This window comes from Apium graveolens, chromosome 2, assembly GCF_009905375.1.
Source record: "Apium graveolens cultivar Ventura chromosome 2, ASM990537v1, whole genome shotgun sequence".
Classification (NCBI taxonomy): Eukaryota; Viridiplantae; Streptophyta; class Magnoliopsida; order Apiales; family Apiaceae; genus Apium; species Apium graveolens.
The window spans coordinates 139,394,721-139,411,712 of NC_133648.1; the positions used below are offsets into that span (position 1 = coordinate 139,394,721).

Below are 16,992 nucleotides of genomic sequence, written 5' to 3' on the forward strand. Positions count from 1 at the left end.
ACTATATGGCAAATATATGCAATTATATGAACTAAACTATCATGAATTATATGCAACTATATGACACACACAAAAAATATTCCCTAACTATCACCCCCAAACTTAAAATCTTCACTGTCCCTAATGAAGGTAGTAGAAAGGAACACAGGGTATACCTACTCGGAGAGATCATCCTCATCATCACCCTCAGAGGGTGGAGTATCAGGAGGCGGATATGTAGAGTCCTCACCAAAAACTGGCTGCTGGATGTCAGCTCCAAGGCCTCTAAAAGCAGTCCCAAGCGCAAGGGTGAGCTCCTGAGCAAACCTGCTCTGTGTCTCGTACATAGCATCCATTCTCCTCGACAGCCTCCTATAATGGGCATCAGCCATCCCAGCACCCTCCTGAGCTCTAGAAGAACCAGCCTCATCATGCCCTGGTCTCGCCATGGTAGCACCGCGTGCTGGATGCCCTCCTGGAAGATGATAACCCAACCCATGCTCCTCGGGCTCTCCACCAGTCCACTCCTGCATCACATTCAGAGTCCCGGAATTAATAGGAGCGGCCAGCAGCTGCAACTGCTTGTGAGACGGCCACTGAACTCCCACTAATCGGCAAAGCTTTGTAACCGTGGATGCATAAGGGATGTTCATGTGCTTAGCTCCCCTCAAAAATTCAGAATTCCTTGGTAGATGAACTCACCAAGGTCCATATAGTACTCCTCATTCAAAATACCCCATAACAACTGTGCTCGCTCAACTGTAACCTCATGTGCATGTGAACTAGGCAGAATATTAGCACAAATAAAGGCATTCCATGCACGGGCATACCTATTCATCGCAATCTCCGGAAAATGGCGATACTCGTTAGTCCCAGTCTTGAAAGTCCAAACTGTGCCCGACCTACAGAGAGTAGCACAAATCAAATCCAAGTCAAAATCTTCAGCAGTCTTCTCGTTCCAATTCTCCTCCGTGGGCTTCCTCTGTCGCTGCCCAATTACACGACGAATCGCCTCAGGGTGATAATCCACCGTCATCCCCCGCACAACAGAAAACCCATACTTTTCAGCCTTCGCGTTCACATAGAACTCGCGAACAACGCTCATCGGAACTGCCTCTGGTGACTCACAAAAAGCAATCCAACCCTTCTCAGCAATCATTGGCAACAACTCACCATCCCTCCCCGATGGTAAGAATCCCCTCTCCTTCAAAATTGGCTTACCCAGAAGCCTAGTATACTCCTCCTCAGCAGCCCTATCAAACAAACGAGGCCTCGCAGCAGTACCCCTCGAAGAATCAACAGTAGGAACATTACTGCTGCTATCAATAGTCCTGGATCTCTTGGGTGTCATCAAAACTGAGAAAAAGTGTTTAAGATTTGTGTTTTTGAATATGGGAGAGAGTTTAAGGTTTGAAAGTGTATGGGGAGTATATGGAATAGTTGTATGTATATATAGGGTAGAGATTAGGGTAAAATTTGATTAGGAGTGGGTTTGAGGGTTAAAAATGTGGGTAATGGGAAGATAATTCGTGGGTAATGGGGCTGTGTTTTTATTTTTGATTTTTTCATATTTTTTTTGGATTTTTATAAGACTTAAAAAAATTCTTCTAGTCGGGCCCTGAGCGGTCGCTCAGCAGAGCTGAGCGGGCGCTCAGGGATCTTCTGGAAATTTTTTTTCCTTGCCCCGTTTTTCTAATTTTTTTGTGGTTTTAGATAGGTTACTAACTTCTAAGGGTTCCTTTAACAACAAATCATGGGTTGCCTCCCAAGAAGTGATTCTTTTTCGTCATTAGCTTGGCGTAGCGTACCTTAATCAAGTTGACAATAAAACGACACTAACCACTTCACGGTTTGCCGTGTCCCCATAGTAATGCTTCAAACGCTGACCATTAACCTTGAATGCTTGGTCTGGATCATTCTCAAAAATCTCCACCGCTCAAGTGAAAACACAGTTTTGACAATAAAAGGTCCAGACCACCTTGATTTCAACTTTCCAGGAAAAAGTCGGAGACGGGAGTTGAATAAAAGAACTTGCTGCCCCGACACAAATGACTTAGGATATAACTTCCTGTCGTGCCACCTTTTCACTTTTTCCTTGTACATTTTGTTGTTCTCGTAAGCTTGGAGTCTAATTCATCAAGTTCATTTAGCTGAAGCATTCGCTTCTTTCCAGCTGCATCTAGATCCAGATTCAACTTCTTCAATGCCCAATAGGCCTTATGCTCAAGCTCCGCAGGTAAATGACATCCCTTACCATACACAAGTTGAAACGGGGACATCCCAAGTGGAGTCTTGTATGCTGTTCTGTAAGCCCAAACAGCTTCATCGAGCCTTAAAGACCAATCCTTCCTTGACGAACAAACAACCTTCTCTAAAATGCACTTGATCTCTTTATTAGACACTTCCGCTTGACCATTAGTTTGCGGATGATAGGCAGTAGCAACACGATGATTCACATTGTAGCGCTGCATCATAGAAGTGAACTTACGGTTGCAGAAGTGCGACCCTTCAACACTTATGATTACTCGTGGCATTCCAAACCTTGTGAAAATCTGCTTATGAAGAAAATTCAACACTACCTTTGCATCATTCGTCAGTAAAGCTTTGACTTCTACCCATTTTGAGACATAATCGACTGCCAGCAAGATGTACTGATTATTGCAGGATGAGATAAATGGCCCCATGAAATCGATTCCCCAAACATCAAAGACCTCGACTTCAAGCATCACATTTAACGGCATCTCATCCTTTCTCGTAAGATTTCCCACTCTTTGGCAACGATCACACCTTAAAATGAACTGATGAGCATCCTTAAACAAAGTAGGCCAGAAAATACCTGCTTGCAGAATACGAGCTGCCGTCTTCTCACCACCATAATGTCCACCATAAACTGTGGAGTGGCAGTCTCGTAATATCCCCTCCGTCTCATAGAATGGGATACATCTCCTGATGATCTGGTCAGCTCCCTGTCTAAACAAATACGGTTCATCCCACATATACCACTTCACCTCATGCAGAAACTTCTTTTTTTGAGCTGTATTCATATTAGGAGGCATTATATTGCTGACAAGATAATTCACAATATCTGCGAACCATGGCTCTTCCTCCTGAACTGCGAACAACTGCTCATCCGGAAAATATTCGTTGATCAATGTCTTCTCATGTGAAGTAGACTCGGGATTCTCCAATCTAGAGAGATGGTCAGCTACTTGATTCTCAGTACCTTTTTGATCCTTGATCTCTAAATCAAATTCTTGTAGCAAGAGCACCCAACGAATGAGTCTAGGCTTCGAATCCTTCTTGGAAACCAAATAGCCAATGGCCGCATGATCAGTGAACACTGTCACCTTTGTCCCAAGCAAATAAGATCGAAATTTTTCGAAACCAAAGACTAGCCAAGAGCTCCTTCTCAGTAGTGATGTAGTTCATTTGAGCTCCATTTAAAGTCTTACTAGCATAGTAAACCACATGAAAGAGATTATTCTTGCGCTGCCCAAGAACTGCGCCCACCGCATAATCACTCGCATCACATATCATCTCAAAAGGCTCTGTCCAATCAGGTGCTGTAATCACTGGTGCAGTTATCAAACTCTTCTTGAGCGTCTCGAATACCGTCAAGCATTCATCATCAAATTTGAAAGGCACATCCTTCGCAAGCAAGTTGCACAACGGCTTAGATATCTTCGAAAAGTCTTTGATGAAACGCCGATAAAAACCCGCATGACCAAGAAAACTACGGATTCCTTTCACAGAAATAAGTGGTGGAAGATTTTCAATGACTCCCACCTTGGCCTTTTCCACCTCAAGACCCTTGCTAGAGACCTTATGCCCAAGAATAATGCCTTCACGCACTATAAAGTGACATTTTTCCCAATTGAGCACCAAATTAGTTTCCACACACCTTTTGAGCACTGCACGAAGATTATTCAAACATTCATCATACGAATGTCCAAAGACGGAGAAGTCATCCATGAACACCTCTACATTATTTCCAATCATATCAGAGAATATAGCCATCATACATCTCTAAAAAGTGGCAGGTGCGCCACATAAGCCAAACGAAACTCTGCGAAAAGCAAATATACCAAATGGACAAGTGAAGGTAGTCTTTTCTTGATCCTCTGATGCAATACATTTCTGATTATACCCCGAATAACCATCCAGAAGACAATAATACTCATGACTGGCCAACCTGTCAAGATCTGATCAATAAATGGAAGAGGGAAGCGATCCTTTCTCGTGGCCTTGTTCAACTTTCTGTAGTCCATGCATACCCTCCATCCTGTGACTGTTCGAGTGGGGATGAGCTTGTTTTTCTCATTTGCTACCACAGTAATACCTCCTTTCTTAGGTACACATTGCACGGGGCTCACCCAAGAACTGTCAGAAATATGATAAATGATTCCTGCATCCAGCCACTTCAGAATTTCTTTCTTCACCACTTCTTTCATGATAGGATTAAGTCTTCGCTGTTGCTCAACAGTCGGCTTACTACCCTCTTCTAGCATAATTTTATGCATGCAGTACGAAGGGTTGATCCCCTTGATGTCTACTATAGTCCATCCGATAGCCGATTTAAATTCTCGCAAGATCCTCAAGAGCTTGTCCTCCTCACTACCTGAGAGGTCAGATGCAATAATAATAGGTAAAGTAGATGCATCACCTAAAAAAGCATACCTCAAGTGTTCAGGCAATGGTTTAAGCTCCAAGGTAGGTGCTTCCTCAATAGATGGTTTGAGCTTTCCTTCAGGATTTTTGAGGTCAGAAGTACCAAGAGATTCAAATGGCATGTCTAGCTTTCGCCTCCAAGGAGAAGCATTTAGATATTGCAGTTGCTCATTTCCATCCTCATCTTCACAGTCAAAATCCCCCACTAAGGCTTTCTCTAATGCATCAGACATTAGCATATGATCAAGTTCTGAAGTAACCGCAGAATCAATCAAATCCACCTTTAAGCACTCCTCATCTTCTGTAGGGAATTTCATTGCTTTGAATACATTGAATGTCACATCCTGATCTTGTACCCACATAGTAAGTTCACCTTTCTGCACATCTATCAAGGTACGGCCTGTAGCCAAGAAAGGTCTCCCCAAGATTATGGGAATCTTCTTATCTTCCTTGAAATCCATAATAACAAAGTCTGCAGGAAAGAAGAGCTTATCCACCTTTACTAGCACATCCTCCACTATGCCTCGTGGGTATGTAATAGAACGATCAACCAATTGTAGAGACATGTAGGTGGGCTTTGGATCAGGAAAATTCAACTTTTTGAAGATCGACAATGGCATCAGATTGATGCTTGCTCCCAAATCACACATGCACTTGTCAAAATACAACTTGCCAATGGTGCAAGGAATGGTGAAGCTACCTGGATCTTTAAGCTTTGGAGGTAACTTTTGTTGCTGCACAGCACTGTATTCTTCCGTTAGAGCAACGGTCTCAAGGTCATCCAGTTTCACCTTCCTTGAAAGAATACTCTTCATAAATTTTGCATAACTAGGCATTTGCTCCAGAGCCTCAGCGAAAGGTATATTGATGTGAAGTTTCTTGAATACCTCTAGAAACTTACCAAACTGCTTATCCATCTTTTATTATTGCAATCTCTTAGGGAAAGGTGGTGGAGGATAGAGCTGTTTCTCCCTTGTATTACCCTCAGGCAGAGTGTGTTCAATAGTAGTCTTCCTTGGTTCCGCCGCTTTCTCCCCTTGCTTAGCTTCTTCATCACCAACTTCAGCTTCCCCGTCTTTTGCCTTTTCAGCCTCAGCAACTTTTCCAAACCTTAAGGTAATAGCCTTGACTTGCTCTTTAGCTTCCTTCCTGCCTGACACTTCAGTATCACTGGGAAGTGTGCCAGGTTGACGATTGAGTACTGCATTGGCTATTTGACCGATTTGATTTTCCAAGGTCTTGATAGAAACCGCCTAACTTTTGCACAACAACTTAAGTTCCTCAAAATCAGCACTAAAGGGTGGAGCTGCACCTCCTTGTTGAGGATATGATTGCCTTTGAGCATACTACTGTGGTTGCTGGAATCCAGGTGGATTGAACTGTTTACTTACGCCTTGCTGATATGGTTGCTAAATAGCATTCTGATTATTACTCCAGCTGAAATTTGGATGATTCTGTTGTTAGGATGATAAGTAGCTGGCACAGGCTGCTGCGGTCGCTGATAATTGTTCACATACTGAACAGATTCATTAACAAGAGAACACTGATCCGTAGCATGAGAACCTGCACAAAGCTCACAGACCATAGCTATCTGATTGACTCCATAGGTGGCTAGAGAATCGACCTTCATAGACAGTGCTTGGAGCTGTGCTGCAATAGCTGTAGCTGCATCAACTTCTAGAATACCTGCTACCTTCCCAGGCATCATCCTTTGAGTTGGGTTTTGATGATCATTTGCAGCCATCGTCTCTATAAGATTATAAGCCTCAGTATAGCTTTTGGCCCACAAGGCGCCTCCAGCTGCTGCATCGAGCATGGGCCGAGATTGGGCCCCCAAACCATTATAAAAACCAGTGATCACCATCCAATCAGGCATAACATGATGTGGACACTTTCTCAACATCTCCTTGTAGCGCTCCCAAGCTTCGCACATAGATTCTGTAGGCTGTTGCGCAAACTGAGTAATAGCACTCCTCATAGCCGCAGTCTTCACCATTGGATAGAACTTCACCAGAAACTTCTGCTCAAGATCTTGCCAAGTAGTGATGTACCCAGCTGGTTCAAAATGTAACCAGTCCTTAGCTTTATCCCTCAGTGAGAATGGGAAAAGCCTCAGCTTGATAGCCTCATCAATCACACCATTATATTTGAAAGTACTACAGATCTCGACAAAATTCCTTATGTGCATGTTGGGGTCTTCAGTTGCAGCACCTCCAAAAGAAACAGAATTCTGCACCATCTGAATAGTGCCCAGCTTGATTTCAAAGTTATTGGCCTCAATAGCCGGGTGCATGATGCTAGATTGAATGTCATCAATTTTAGGCCGAGAAAAGTCCATTAGAGCTGGAACTGCCAGAACTATACGATCATCCATGATTACTGGCTCTTTCTGCTCACTTCCTGAATCCGAATCTTTAAAATCTATCTTCTCCGGAATATCAAGAACTTCGTCTGTCTCCTCAGCCGTATCTAAAGTCCTCTTGCGAGTACGAGAACGTGTTTGCATAAACGCTCGCTAAAGTACCTGAAACACAACCGGAAACAATAAGTAACACGTCTTAATCACTGAGTCCTAATGACCACTGATGGTAAGTACATAAACTAAACAAATACGCCGAGTCCCCGACAACGGCGCCAAAAACTTATTAGGGCGAAAACACGTGCTAATAATACACGCAAGTATATGCGTTCGCAAGTAATATAGAATACTTTCTAGTTCATTCCCATAGAGACTCAGACTAATTATGTTCAATTAACACTCACTCACCAATGTATAATTACCTCTCAATGTCAAGACAATAACACTTAGATTTGATTAACTAATTATTAACTACAATTAACTACGAGAATTAAGCATTTAATTGACACTTGAATTAATAATATTAAAACACACATGAGATCACAACTTCATTACTACTTCCTTCAATAGTCATTGTCATTACCCTTATCATGCAACAATGATGATATTAATCGAACAACACGAAACTGATAAAAGCCAACTTTCATTGTACTACTACCATTTTACCAAGCATCCACAATTAAGATAGAAGTTGAATAGGCATCAATTATGTTGAGACCCTATATGTCTACAGAATTTGACAACATAACGATTTAAGCACAAGTTATTCCTTTTGATTACACAGGGCAAGTAAAACGGTTAGAGTTACCCACTAATCATGCATACACATACATGAACCTATGCTAGCATGGCAAGTTCTAAACCTCAAGATCCACCGTCGCTTCACATGAGATTAATACCCTATCTTATATGTTCGCGACGCACATAAGACGAATAAGCACAACCAATGCTAGATATTATACAATCATCACACACTAAGGTATTAAACAACTAACTAAAGAATTCCATAGTAAATCCGTTACGACCCCATGATCATGATTAGCCCATGATAGCACTCATCGTCATCATGGGTTCATAAGAAAACATGATAATAACACACGAGAATAATAACTAAAACTACTTATATTAAACCAGAGTACGTCACAAGAGTAAATTGGTTCAAAGTAAAGAAAACTAGCATCCAACGTTACAACGAAATAAAGAATCACAAGAAAATATGCTTCCTCTTCGTTGCGGTGTGCTAAAACGGTCTTCTTCCTTATCTTCTCGCTCGTCGATTAATACTACGATCCTATCCTTTTGAAACGTCTCTGAAAACTACTTATATAGGATTCCCATAAATCCCAGCTAACTCAGAAGTTGGAAGTTAAACAGAATCAGGAGTCTAAAATAATTATTCTAAAATTCCGTCCCTGAGCGGCCGCTCAGCATTCTTGAGCGGGCGCTCAGCTTCCTGAGCGGTCGCTCAGCAGAGCTGAGTGGGCGCTCAGACCCCTTCTGGAAAATGCTTTGTTTTTCTCCCGTTTCTTGCTGCATTCTGCTCTTATCTTCACACTTGCAATGCCAAACACATGCCAAGGCTTATTCTTGATGAAATCTCTCCATAAATGCAATTAATATCCTGAAATGCACAAACACTAGAAAAACGCATCAAATACATAAAATACTTGATTTCAAGGTATCAATTCAAGCCATTATAAGACGTTCTAAGTGGTATAAAATGCCACTTATCAGGCTTACAGATAGAAAAGAAAACTGAAAGTTATATGTGTTACACACTACTAAAAATGAGGTGTGCACTATATTAATAATGTCATGTACTACACAATGTGCACACCAATTTCCAGTAAATTATTCTATTTAGCAAGGGGATATGTTGCAGCTTTTTGAGGACCACTTAATTCCTCTTCAAGTTTAGCTGCAGGCTTCACACCTGTCCATGGACCATCTTTATGTACAATGTGCTGTAGTGATTTGTTTCGTCATTGATGATAATTTGTACCTTCATTTGTCTTATTATGAAATGACTAAGTAAAGATATTGTACACTCTAATTTTAATGACTTAAAGATATAGCTCATTTTAGAATTCATGATCTAGTACAATTCTAGACTGCACGATACAATGTAATTCTGGACTACACAATACAATGTAATTCTGGACTTCATGATATAGACCAATAATGGACTTCACGTGCAAAACTATTATGAACTTCACGATATTTGCCTAAGAAATTTCTGTAACTTATTAAATAAAAAAGTCTTCATTCTTTAATTTTTGTCCTGAACAATTGTTCATTAAACTTCTATCAAATTGATTTATTATATGATTAATATATATAAGAATATTGCATAAAAATCCTTAAGGTCTTATAGCATTTGAGCTATCTAGAAAAGCAAACAAAAATATGTACAATGAAACCTATCACTAATCCAAATGGTAGAGTCCATTTGGCTATGTAAAGTGATATTGTCACTTGAGTAGGTTTATTATAATGGAATGGACATGTCATGTGCCTAACATGAAAGAATTAAATTTACGAGTGATTTCTACATTCAAAAACTGGTGGTACTCAGATTTCATTTTGGATTTTATTTTTAAAATTCGAGAATTAATTTAAGAGTTGTATCCAATCAAGATTTTTAAGAATCTTTTTAGATTTTCAAAATTAATGGGTATTCAATTTAGATTTTAAAAAACCTTTAAAATCCGTACGTATTCAATTTGGATTATAAAAATCATTAAAATTTGGGTGTATTTAATATAGATTTTAAAAATCTACTAAGATTTTGTTATATTCAATTTGGATTCTAAAAAATCCATTAAACTCTGATGATATTTGAAATTCCATAAATTTTGTTATATTTGATAAACTGGTGGATTTTGATGAATTTTTTAGTATATTTCTAATGAGTATGGGCACTTTCCCATAAGTTGTTTTAAAAATTGTGAGTAAGATCCTTGGGCACAATTTCAAGTCTACTAACAAGCCTACCATACATAGAAGGATAAACAATGATAACATTATGAAATTTCAGTATAATATACTACTTTGATATAAGAGACTTACATAAAATGATTATTCCACCCTTATATCTCCATGTAGAATTTAGACAGGGTTAACACCACTACTGACTTAGTTTTTCAACACTATTATCACTTTAAGTTCTTCTAGAGTTCTAAAGCTTAGCTTCTTCTGCATTACTTCAATCAGGTGAATGGTTAGTCTTTTTTTTGTTCTAATTTAAGTTCCTTAGAATAGCCAGCTGCTTTATGTCTTGTGGTCATGAACCAGACTGATAGATTGTAATCTTTGGATTCTTGGAGATTTCTGGATGTCCTAGTGACTGATTATTGAGTAGATTATCATGGAGATCCTTGTTGTTCAACTCATTCTTTTCAATTAGAGAGAAAACTGCATAAACTTCAGAAAACTTCAGTCCTTCCAAGGTTCCATACCGGAGGTGCTAGATTGTGCCATTGTTGTCTGACACCATGACAATCTCCTTCATGTATATATCATTATTCTGTCTTGGGACTACTGTGAAGTATTTCACTTGCTTCTTAATGAGTTTGATGTAATCCAAGTAATTTCCTTTAGCTTATTCTTTCTAGGCTTTCAGAAATTTTAGGAAAATAACATCATGATATTCATTTAGACTCACTATTTCTTGAAGTTTGACCTGAATTACAAGTTGCACAATCACTGGCTTCCCGTCTGTCTTTGGTGGCACTTGGCAAATTTGTTTAGGACTGAGCATTGTTCCATGACGGAAGGTTGACTGAACAATCAAAGATTTTCTTTCAACATCATTGACAACAACTTCAGGCAACTTGATTGGCTTAAGTGCATCTTCTGTGATCATCAATTAGCTACCATCACCTCTTCCTTCTTTCTTTCCCTTACTCTCACTCTTTTTCTTAACATCTTCTCTCCCGCTTCTAGCTCTGCTACTCCCCCTGCTTTCTCTCTCCCCTATAGACTTGTTAGTAACTTTTATAATAGGGGCCTCTTCGGGTATCTTGAGATGCTTCATGATATGAGAAAGATTTTCTATTAATTTATTAACACATTATAGTTAGTAGTACTGAGACTTCCACCTTCTCATCAATTTGCTTCAACTTCTCTTTCAGTTCAACATTATCAGATTTGAGTTAAACTGCAGTAGATTACAGATTAATGATTTTATCATGAAGTTTATTGGAGGAGAAGGCTGACACAAGCAGTTGTTTGAGTGCAGCCACTTGTACTTCCAGAGTATGTGGCGCCCTCCAAACCCAGGTCAGAAGTTTAGGGTCCACAACACATGAACAATATATGAACCTGTATATAAGATACTATTTGCAATGACCCTGCTTTACACAACCACGGATCGCAACAGGTTAAAGTATGAAAACAAGCCACAACCTTAACTTTTATTACAACGTACCAAATCCCAACTAATTTATCTTACAACCGATAATAAAATTATTCTTACAATCTTACTATCTCTCTACCAAATGAAGTTTGGGGTCCATAATACGTTGATTTCTGTTGGAAAAACTCTTGCAAAGAACGACAGTACCACGAAACAACTAAAAGGATTCACAATTCAACAAAATTAGAGTTGAAAAGAAAGAAGAAACAAGGATTTAAATATGAATGAGACAACCATATTGGTACTTAAGATGGCCAGTCTTTCATACCATATGGCATACAGCACATGATTAGGTGGCGTCCCACCCGACTCTTCGTCATTCTGACAAAGTGTCTCACCATAACACTGTTTGTCCCAATCAGAAAGCAAAACTTGAGGGAAACAGTTAAATTTGAAAGGAATGCAATATCCTCCTTTTCGATGTCATAGCAAAGAGTTTATTTAAGAAAAGAAGTTCATACTTTTTTTAAGAATTAAAAAGGAATATACGCTGTAATATTGAAGACAAGAACAATACCATTGGTCACCATCCACATTCCATTTGTATTCATCTTTCGAGCTTGTTCGATCATATTCCAATTACGTCATATAATAACTCTAGGAGGTATACTGAAATGCCTTCGCAAATTAAGCATTATGGTAGATTCTTACTTGCTAAGTCTTGCGTCTTTAACATAGCACCTACATGTATAATACTTTAACAATTCGATTGTAATGGTGTTCCAACCAGATAACTTCGAGTTTCCTCATTTTAATTCAGAATAACCACGAATCATTTAACATAACGATCCTTTTATTAATAATATTCTTCTTTTAGAAACGTCTGGAAATCTTCCCAATCTCCTTCGATCGCACCCAGGCTCTTCTTAAATCGATGAATTCGTTAAATTTTAATGTTCTCTGCAACTTGATGAATAATCACTCCGTACGCAGATTCTGTTATTAACCTTGTCAAACAACATTTACACCTTACCGTTAGGAATAATCAGTTTCTTCATAATCACGGGTTACTTGGTTCTTTGAATTAACAATACTAAGTCTGAAGTAAGTATCCTTCCAGGCCATCCGGGGTTTTAACAAACAAGAAACTCAAGTAGTAACTTGACAACCAAGGTTTAAAACTTATTTTATTCAAAAAGGCTTTTAGAAATTTTTTAAGGAAAAATCTTTTTCAAAAACTTGTTAAAAATTTTGAAAATCACAAATCTGGTTGTCCTTACTATATGAGTTGGTTGTTATCCTTCCAACCTATAACAAGGTACAAAATTAAAGAAACAATCACATAAAGGTCCGTTCACTTCAATCTACCTTTCCTCCTTCATCGTGTCCATTTACCTTCCTTAATCGACGAAACTTCAATTGTCGTTGCATATTATCTTATTGGTAGCTTCACATCAAGGCTTCCATACTGGTAATACTCCGATTATCAACTTTGCAATCATTAAGTGGAACAGACTATCCAATAGTCAACGAGTCTATTTCATAGAACCAAAATTTGCTCATATCACATCACATCACTACTTTACATATCGCAATTATCATAGCACCATCATTTAATTCTATAAATATTCCAGATTTATACTTTTCTCTCTAACCTTTTCAAAATTCATCTAATCCATCCCACAACTAATCACGGGTGGCCTGATTACTAATGGCTTCTTTTAATCTGGTAGAAGCTATCCTCCGGAACACTTGAATCTTCTTTCTAAACTTCTTCTCACCTTTATTAATATCTCATGCATTAACCCTTTACTATAGCTATTGATTCCATCTTCGTAAATACTGTTGCTCCATAAGATAGGTTTTAAACTGAGGGCATAAAACAGGATGTAGGGTAAACTGAAGAGATACACTCACAGCCGAATGTCCAGTAAAACAAGAATAAACAGATGGAGGTTCTTAAATAAGTAGTCTCGTATCAAGATGTGGTAAAATAGCGTTGAATAACTTGAAAAAGTGCAACTGTCATAACAGAAGGTAGTATCTTTAATACTGAGGGAGGAACAAGGTGTAAACTAAATCTGGGAGAAGATGACGATCCTCAAACGGAAAGCTCCAAACGATCAGATGATGCAGGGAAATCAGGATCTGCCATTATCGTTGTCTGGAAATCACGTCGCAATGTTAAGAATCCCGAATCGTAGTACGAACCGTGCCGGAGTCCTACTATATAGTTGCACTTATCCTCACGGCGTCTTATCTTTCTATTCCCTATTCCTAATCCTAACCCTCTACCCAATCCCGACAATCTAGGCTTGTTTCAGTGACTTATAACATGTACTCTGATACCAATCTGTGGCGCCCTCCAAACCCGGGTCAGAAGTTTGGGGTCCATAACACATGCACAATATATGAACCTGTATATAAGATACTATTTGCAATGATCCTGCTTTACATAACCACGGATCGCAACAGGTTAAAGTATGAAAACAAGCCACAACCTTAACTTTTATTACAACGTACCAAATCCCAACTAATTTATCTTACAACCGATAATAAAATTATTCTTACAATCTTACTATCTCTCTACCAAATGAAGCTCCCGCTAGCTCGATCCAACTCAAACTGGAACCTTAGCTCGCACTTTGGACTGAGGAACTTTACTACCATCCATATCCTTTTTAACTGTAAAATATATAAAAAGATTCGCAAGAGTGAGCTAACTAGCTCAGCAAGTTACAATAACAATAATTGAGGCTAAACAATGATCAAACGAGATGATTCAAAGGAATCAAGTTTCTTGTTAAACAATCAATAGAATTGGATATTCATTTTAAGTTTTTAAAACCAAGGTTAGGCTGCTGATCAGTCACGCACTAACCCCGAGCAAAGCACACAGCACTGCTGTAACTACTGGATCCAAGGCACACATTAGCCTAACTTGACCAATGATATGGTCTGACCACGAATCTGGTCCACATAAAGAAACTATCCAATTCTAAAGCAGTTCAATATGATAAACAATATAATTCAACAAAACCGGATCATAATCAATAACACTAAAACATTTGTATAAGAGCATGGTGAAAATTCATGGGTACAAAAAGGGTATGTTAAAGTGTATAAAAGAAATGGCCTCCAGCCTGTAGGATAATCGAGTATTAGATGAACAATGTTTTTACAAGGTTTTAGTACTTTGATGTCACAAGGTATGGTTGAGTATAAAAGTTTCTATTTGTTTAAACAATTCTGTTCTAGTGTTTGGTATATGATGGATATATATTTGTAGAGCAGTTTCATGTTTGTGTGGTTTAGTATTTGGTAAATCAACAAGAATTGGTTCACAAAGAATAAGGCTTACGGCTCAAAGACCAAATGATGTGGCTCAGGTTCAAGGCTGAAGGATTCCAAAGTACTTTCAACATAAAACAGAGTTATTTTGAATACTTAACAATATGCCACAAGAGAATTTAGAAATATTTGCATTATATCTCGAAAAAGGTTTAGATGTACTTGCCTTACAGGGCTTTACAACTATTACTGATCAACTCTGAGCCGACTCTGCCGCTCAGGCTTTATTGTCTATCCACTAGATCACTCTGGATTCGACCTCAACACTTAAGTCCTTTGATTGGAACCTTACTTAGCTTTTCGACTGACCACCAACAATCCTTCGTCTAATGCCAAATTCCCGGGCATTCCGACTAGAACCTACAAGGTCGAAACATCCTAACTTAGACATTCGATTATACTTGACATATCCTCGCTAACAATCTACCCATGCGTTAACAAAACCCGACTCATAACACATACATTATTGCAATACAGGCATCATTTAGGATCATGTCCTTAAAATCAATTCGGTGTTCATTTTCAGAAAATGCGTATACTCGTCATTGTATGAAATTAGGGTTATTGGTTTTGGCAAAACGTTTCACTACAACATATAATCAGGTTTTGTATAAAACATACGTATATGTATTTACTTATACTCGCTCGACATCCCGATAATCCTCGGATACGCTCCCGTATTTCCGTAGTTCGATTTTCCAGAAATCGGACAGCGTCCCCTTTGTTTTTCAGACTACCCGTCGAAACATCATCGACGTCAAATCAATCACAACAAGATCCAAACCAACTACAATCCGATTTTCACAATTCTACAACCATTCCCATACGAAACTAATTACACGACTCATTTTATTTATTTTATAAAAATTAGGACTCAGAATAAAGTCATCACCGTCCACCGTCGGCTCGCCGAGGCTCATCGTCGACTGCGATAAAATTTACTGGTACCCGATTAAATTTCGGGTTTCCAACGTAAAGTCTACCGATTTAATTAATTTGAAAATATCACATAATAATGATAATTGTTTTTCAGCAAAAATATAGCTTCAGAAACCGGGAAATCATAACAGCCCCAGCCCACGCGCACACGCGCGACCGGGAAAGGAAAGACTAGACGGCAACAGTAAAGCAAGGACGACACATATACCCAATGACAGGAAACCCACAACTGAATCACCTATACATACACAGAGTTATGTATATACAGCTACATCGGAGCCACCAACCAAAAGGGGCAACTCACCGGAACTAAAAATCGCAGCCACCGGAAATAGATAGAGACGATACAGGAACAAAACCACAGAGAAGCAACGAGGATGGGGAGGAAACAGAAGAAAAAGGATCGATGCAGCAAGATTAAGAGGCATAAAGGAATTAATATGGCCGCCATAGCAAGAAAATGGATAATAAAAATAAAAATGAAGAAGCTGGATTTTATTAATCTGCCACGTATAATAGATTAACACGTGTCCACGAGAATAAATACGAACCGTTTAAGGCCCGGTTTGTCCTGAAACTCGTAATTAAGAACCGAGTCGCTCTTAAAATAATTTCAGAAGATTACCAAAATAGTCCTAAAATGTTAGAAATATCCCGAAGTTAATAAAAACATAAATTTTGAAATTTTAAAACGATTTCTAAAATGCACTTTATACCCGTTTTTATCAATGAAACGAAACAACAAGCACGTGAAATTAATCCCGAAAATTTCCAAAATAATTTTAAAATTCTCAAAATATTCCAAACTTAAATAACTATGAGTTTCATAATTTTTGAAGAATTCTGAAATTAAATACATATTTTACAATTAATTGTAATCAGAAAATCATACAGGGTTAAATAATTGATAAAATATTGATATCTAAATTTTGTAAAATCCCAAAAATAATTATTGAAATTATAAAATCATAAAACTAATTTTAGAGACAATCCAAATATTTACGGATTTAAAATTATAATAAGATCACTTTTAAAAATAAAATAAAACAATATAACAAAATTTTTAACTGCACATTCCAATCCTTTACACCAATAAATCACAGACAAATAGTATATACCAACACACTGCTGTCAAAACCAAGACACATATTTTATTTAATAATTTCCATAATAATCACATATTTAAATAATTCAAAAATACACGAGTCGTTATATCCTTCCCCCTTAAAAAGATTCTGTCCTCAGAATCTGGTCTAATTACACAAGTGAGGATATTTGTCAAGCATATCTGACTCTAGTTTCCAAGTAGACTCTTCTACTCGAGGATTTCAAACGTATT

The 16,992-nt window shown here is 38.3% G+C and overlaps 1 non-coding gene across 1 annotated transcript; it reads left to right on the plus strand.

Moving 5' to 3' along the window:
• The first annotated feature begins 6,521 nt into the window (after positions 1 to 6,521).
• LOC141709228 (small nucleolar RNA R71) lies at positions 6,522 to 6,628 on the plus strand. Its single transcript, XR_012569816.1, has one exon. It is a non-coding gene; the product is annotated as a small nucleolar RNA R71 (small nucleolar RNA).
• The last annotated feature ends 10,364 nt before the right edge of the window (positions 6,629 to 16,992 follow it).